Source organism: Amphibalanus amphitrite, unplaced genomic scaffold (assembly GCF_019059575.1).
Source record: "Amphibalanus amphitrite isolate SeventyFive unplaced genomic scaffold, NRLGWU_Aamphi_draft 000106F_arrow, whole genome shotgun sequence".
Classification (NCBI taxonomy): Eukaryota; Metazoa; Arthropoda; class Thecostraca; order Balanomorpha; family Balanidae; genus Amphibalanus; species Amphibalanus amphitrite.
In genome coordinates, this window is record NW_024881601.1 from 817,513 (window position 1) to 823,654 (window position 6,142).

Genomic DNA, 6,142 nt, shown 5'->3' on the forward strand with positions numbered 1-6,142 from the left:
CGGCCGGCACGCAGCCGACCCGGTGAATGTGTGCCGGGAACCCCGCGGCGGCCGCGAGACACGGGCGACACAGCCGGTATGGACAGACCGAGGGACAAATAATACATCTTTTTTGCCACCTGAATGGTATCAATATCGCTTTTACAGTATTCAACGTGACTTATACACCGCTTCGTTGAATTTACGTCACAAGCTATTAACACAAGCACAATGCATCATTTGCAGCTAATATGTCATTGACAACATATTGGTCACGACATGGATCATGCCATTGTTCAGGTCATCGGAGAAGCCATCTTCTACTCTAGTTAGGTGACCTTTTCGGCAGAGATCCATACCGGTAGAGTGAACCGAAGGCAGACGAAAACTATTTATTGTTGGGTTCTTCCAGTACATAGTGTCTTGTCTTGGTTGTCAGAGGAATTTTTCATCACCTAACAATAGATGAGACACGGAAAGTTAATGGTCTGCGAAGGTTCAAGAGGAGTGAAAAAGGATAAACCAACGTATAAAATTATGTGCAAACGTGGTAGGATGCAGACATGTGCATGGATCCGAGTGATGGATCTATGAGCTCAGTGGATCTCGAGGCAAATTGCAGGTTCGGATCTATGATCCCACCGAATCCGGAGTGAAAAATTTATCCTGGATCTATGATCTCACAGGATCAATCTGACGATAAACCAAGAACATGGATCTATGATCTGAGTCATGAACATGACCATCACCTGTCTTTCGATCAAACTGATCAAAACTTCGATCAAGTCGCATGATCTGCTCTCTAACCAACCGGCTACGCTCCTTGAAAACTCCCCACGCTTTGTTAATTAGTGTTTCACCATCTACGTCCTCGATAAATAAATATAATAGGCAACAGCCATACTCCGGGTACTCACCAGATATCATCCAATGTCGGCGCTACAAAAACCAAACCATCTAAATGTCAGCATGACTAAACCAAGTGGCTTGTTTCCATGTCTGCCAACTAAGACAAATACAGCCTCTCTGTTTGTGGTGTATTGAGACGTCACAATTATTCCGTTTGGACATCCCACGGATGATACATGGTTATAGCCACAGCATTCTTGCACCCGGCGCACAAATCGTACAGTCTTCTTAAATTACCTGAAAATGGGAGAAACAAACGTTAAAAACATTCTACATAACTATGTAGTTTCTTAGCTTTCTGGAGACCTATCAGGGAAGACATTTCTGCTCATTCAATAATTCAAGGAATGTGTTATGTTGTTTAAAATGAAACGTCCTAAATTTCAACACTCATCGGAAATATTGTGGCCATTTTACGAGTGTGTAGAGATACGAATGCTTTTCCCAGATATAAATAAATAGCTAGGTATAGGTATTATCTAAACCACATGCAAGCAAAATGAATGAGGTCCACGACACAATGTCTCTGCAATGGTTTATCAAATCTAGAGCCAGCACACCTGAACCCGTGCCTCCCGCTGCCCGGTGTCGTCACCCACCCGTGTGTCTCGCCTATTCGTCGAGCGCTCCCCGGTAGTCCTTGATGTGAACGAGGATCCAGGCGGGCACGGCCATCACGCCACCGAACAGCACCACGCCGTGCGCGAACTTCTCGGCGCGCGACATGCGCACGCGCGGCGGTCCCGACACCACGTACGAGCGGGCCTGGGCGCGAGCCGCCGCCGGCACCAGCCGAACCAGCGATCCAGTCAGGGACATCTGCACACAGAGAGGACACAAACAGTCAGGTCCACCCACTGCCAACAGCAGATATGAGTGTAAACACCACAGAGGTGTCAGGAGTTGACATTTATGACATCTATATCATTTTATGAGGCTTTCAATACCATGATGCTAATGACCATATATATGTGAAATATATGCTGAAATGATAACAAGCACCCTATTTCTAATCAAGTGATAGATATTGCTTTCATCAAATGACATCAGCAAACAAAACAAAAATCTTTATAAAGTCGAGCAGACCAAGACTAAAACACATTTTGTGCTTCCTCTACATATAATTGTCATGTTTTTCTTCTATGAATATAGCTGGAGTACCTTATACAGACAAATAAAGAAGAGCCTGAGTCTGACCATTCTTAACTGAGCAATTAGTGCAATTAGTGTATCTTATTACTCATGCTAGATGATGATAAATTAATGAATGAGCCATCCATGATAAATCCAATGCCTCTCAATAAAGCACAAGGTTTTGAAGAACCAGCATCTATGAGGCGAGCAAACTTTATATTGATTATTTTGAACAAGCCACTACCAGCATGACACAGCTCTTGTACTTTGACCCTCAACATGGCCCTAGACCAAACACTAGAATGAACATGGGTAAAAATCATGGGTACAGAATCTCTTAGGCATTTTTATGTTGTCAAAGTAATGAAATGAGGGTTCAACATCTTACACCAGTATAACGCCTTTTGGGGCGACTAACGGAGCGAGCGAGAGGGTGGGCCTTGCACGTGCGAAATTGCGAGGGGGTACCTCCAACTGACTTGTGCACGGCACCCTACTAACCGGTCTCTAGCGATGTGCCAAATTTGGGCACAATCGGCCCAGCCGTTCTCGAGATCTGGAAGCGGCACCCTGCACGTGCGCACGTGCAAAATGGGTCCCAACTGACTTGTGTACGGCACCCTACTAACCGGTCTCTAACTGTGTACCAAATTTGAGCGCAATCGGTCGAGCCGTTCTCGAGATCTGGAAACGACCCCTGCACGTGCGCACGTGCAGCAGCACCCCAACTCTGGCACATGGATATGCAGTGCCTAGTGGGTGCCTACCTACATGCCAACTTTCAGCGCATTCGGCCAAGTAGTTACCGAGATATTGCAACAATTACAAAACTGACACCTCTTCGTTTTGCACGTGGCACGTGCATAAGGGGTCACCCACATGCATCGGGAATAGTCCAATACTTGGTAGAAGGAATGAAGCTACCCTACAAAATTTACCGCATGTAAATCGGTCAAGTGGTTGCTGAGATATAAGCCTCGCAAAAGCGTGACCACGGCCGGCCGCTCATACTCAGAAATTTCCGTTAATCTAAGGAAAGACTACGCTCGCTTCGCTCGCTCCGTAATCAACATGTTCAACATGATTATGCTCAAATGCTCAATTTTGATAGCAGAGGAAACATGCTTATTAGGGAAGCATGGATCTCCACATGAGAACCTAGCTAAATGCAGTTGGTCATTCACAGAAAAGGTCCTTTAGAATAAAGCAATGAACAAGCAGTGCTAGCAAAGCATGGACCAGAGCTCATTTATAACTACCCATACAAATACAAAGTTTTCAAAAGAATGATCATAATAACTTTTGCAGGAACTTCATTATAAGTAGATAAATATCAAAATTAATTAGTACCAGTGTGCCAGCTGTAGCCAGTGTCATGCTTTTGAGAGGTTAATACTCAGTAAACATTGTGCTCCCAATTGCTTAGCAGTCATCTATGGACATGTTCCAGTGCCTCCAGAAAATACAAGACAGCTCCAAAAAGCTCCAGAATCCTCCAGCCAGCAATCCAGCACCTCCAGTAAGCACCAGAAAGCTCTTTGCTTGACTCCAGAAACCTCCAGCAAGCTCCAGTCAGTTGTGAGGTCCACATTTGACCAAAGGCTCTGGTCTCCACACATGTTACAATTAAAAACTTTAAGAATGGACTTTTGACTGTTAATTTTATGTATACCTAATTCAAATGCAAAGAAAATCAGTTAAGTATAATGTAAATCTTACTTAGAAAAATTGAAACCAAATTTTGTTTCATTAAGAGTGAATTATCATCATTTTTCTTACTGATCCTTCTGGAGGCACTAGAACAAGTCCCTGTCAGATAGGGCAACAACCACGGCATACATCTAATAAGAGGGGTCAAAATTAGGTGGATGGTGAAAACAGGGTGCTAGAGAGCATATTAACTATTAAGTCACATGACTACTAAATGTTTTCTTCCTCCCATTGCCTTTAACAAGCTAATTGCCACGTGTTTTCGGCACACACATTTCACAAGCTTAGATCAAATCCCCTCAGGTGCTGTTTTTACCATCGGCCCATAATGATTCGGCAACAACTGGACAGATGATGCCTGAATAGACATTATAATGGACACCCACCACAAAGTACAGTATCAAGAGACACATTTGGAAAATGGCCTACCGGTCCTAGCCTCCCCACATGCACAGAGAGTGCGAGGAGCTAGCATTTTCATTATAACTTGAACTATGCACCTATTACAGTAACCTATTTAGTGTAAATGGTGAGATCCTTGCACTCAATTTTTTCTTTGAATAAACTGTGTACACCTAAGTACGAAAAAAATATGCGGCCTGAGACATACAGTCAGCCATAGTGGATAAGGATTGCCGCAGCACACCATAATCGTCTCATATGCAACATCTCATTTAACACGCGACATTCACTGCCCCCTCACCGAAAAATAACACAAATACGATAAGAAATCAACCACCAATATTCTATAGAAATAAAATAATGGTCACACAAACCTTGATGAGGGTAATTAGAGACGAAGACCGTACACCACAATTTTGGCGACCTTCAGAGCGAAAGAGAATGATAGTGGTGATTTTATCTCCAATTTTTGTGAATGATTCGGCTGTACGTTTGGAGAAAAAACTCCTTTCACTTATTTTTTCTTGGAAAACATAATTTAAAAAAAAACTTGAACAAAACATTTCCTTTTTGAAGTTACAATGTTCAACAGCCAACGAAGAAAAAACAAAACACACTATTGGTAGAGTAGCTACTTTATTGTACTTACATGCCCGCGAGGCGCATCCATGCATGGAGCAGACGCAACGTTACATAACCAATTCAAATTGAGTCTGGCCATAATCAGTAGCGGCGGAACACCTTCAATTAGGGGGGGGCAGCCCCCTGCCGACTTTTGGTCCCATTCTTTCCATGCAACGCCCATAGGGCATAAATCAAAGGGGGGCAGTTGGGCACGGTACCCCGGTGCCCTCCCCGTTCCGCCGCCTATGGCCATAATCAGGGGAGTACCCAAGGGAGGGGAGGGCGGACGGGGTGCAACCCCTTGGGGTTTTCAGGGCCCCCGGATGGAATCAGGGCCCCCGCGGGCCGAAGGCCCACATTGGCCAAAATTACGTTTGAGGCGCCAACGAAATTCACGGGAATTTCCCAAAAATCATGTAAGGACAATCAGGACCTTCTGACCAGCCTGACAGCTGGGGTCCCTCTTACTAACTGAGGCTTCATGTGAATAATCGCTAAGTGTCTGAAGTGACCGCTAGGCGCTAGAGGCCTCTCTCCCAGAAAATGCACCGTTATATGCCGCCCAAGCTGCATGGGGCCTCTTCTAAGGAATTTTTACTGGTGGGGGGGGGGGGGCAGAGGCTCAGAAGCCAAACCTAGGATACCCCTAAACCCAGTTTTCTCATCGGATTTAGGCCACTTATTTTTCGTCACAGCCCTGATGCCATGATTTTTTTTTTGAAAAAACGGCATACCATTTCTTTAAAAAAAAATGGTGGCCTATAGGCCACCTGACCCTACTGGTGCATCCAGGCCGACAGGTTGACATTTGAGGTAAATATCCCCCGCTGCGTCTGAAATTGACGAAAATTTCCGGCTTTTCGACTTTCGAGAATGAAACAAAAGCCCTTTATTCGTGAACAAATTGTATTAAACGGCACAGCAGTACGCGTAAGTAATCTACCCGACCCCATGAAAGGGTGAGGGTTTTGCTGGGGGGGGGGGGCGAATCGGCCCCCACCTGCAGTTTTGTTTTTGCTCTTGACGGAAAACGACTTGCTATGAACTCAAAATTTATTGACTTTTCCTTGCCATTCATTGGGCACATTGTGTCAAATTTTTGAGTTTATAGCTTGCGCAGAGGCATCTCCAGGAGGAGTTTCTCGGGGGTAGTTTTGGCCCAGCTTAAACTGTCGACATTACCGCGTCAACTTGGTTAGCAAAGTCATAAAAACAGGCCTTCCAGAAACACTTCATGAGATCATTGCAGCTGGCATGACCACCAACACGATCATAGAACACCAGATAGGCCGTGACATGCTCCGACCTCAGTCGATCAGAACCGAAACCGGTAGCGGAATGCTGGTACACAGCGGCCTCAAGTTATACATACAACACGATGAGG

The 6,142-nt window shown here is 44.9% G+C and overlaps 1 long non-coding RNA gene across 1 annotated transcript; it reads right to left on the reverse strand.

The window, feature by feature from the left end:
* Positions 1 to 1,002: 1,002 nt before the first annotated feature.
* Positions 1,003 to 4,595, reverse strand: LOC122380788. Its single transcript, XR_006256385.1, has 3 exons — positions 4,509 to 4,595; positions 1,488 to 1,707; positions 1,003 to 1,125 (listed from the first exon to the last, which is right to left on the reverse strand). It is a non-coding gene; the product is annotated as an uncharacterized LOC122380788 (long non-coding RNA).
* Positions 4,596 to 6,142: the final 1,547 nt, after the last annotated feature.